Source organism: Juglans regia, unplaced genomic scaffold, assembly GCF_001411555.2.
Source record: "Juglans regia cultivar Chandler unplaced genomic scaffold, Walnut 2.0 Scaffold_1421, whole genome shotgun sequence".
NCBI lineage: Eukaryota > Viridiplantae > Streptophyta > Magnoliopsida > Fagales > Juglandaceae > Juglans > Juglans regia.
In genome coordinates this window covers 1-269 of record NW_023344658.1, presented here as the reverse complement: position 1 = coordinate 269, position 269 = coordinate 1, and the positions used below count along the sequence as shown (strand labels likewise).

The 269-nt window shown below is 50.2% G+C and overlaps 1 non-coding gene across 1 annotated transcript; it reads right to left on the bottom strand.

The window, feature by feature from the left end:
* Positions 1–6: 6 nt before the first annotated feature.
* LOC118345092 lies at positions 7–125 on the bottom strand. Its single transcript, XR_004798755.1, has one exon. It is a non-coding gene; the product is annotated as a 5S ribosomal RNA (ribosomal RNA).
* Between the last annotated feature and the right edge of the window lie 144 nt (positions 126–269).

The window sequence follows — 269 nt, the reverse complement described above, 5'->3', positions numbered from 1 at the left end:
AAACGAGGGGTGCAACACGAGGACTTCCCAGGAGGTCACCCATCCTAGTACTACTCTCGCCCAAGCACGCTTAACTGCGGAGTTCTGATGGGATCCGGTGCATTAGTGCTGGTATGATCGCACACATCAAACTAATTACTTAAAATTCATATAATCCTTGAGCGACATACTAGCGTCCTTCCGATCCCAATCCAAACGGAGATCTGATCCAAACCCATGGCTACGCGATGGGCAGGGCGAGATTTTCCCAAAAATCCACTCCCGAGTGC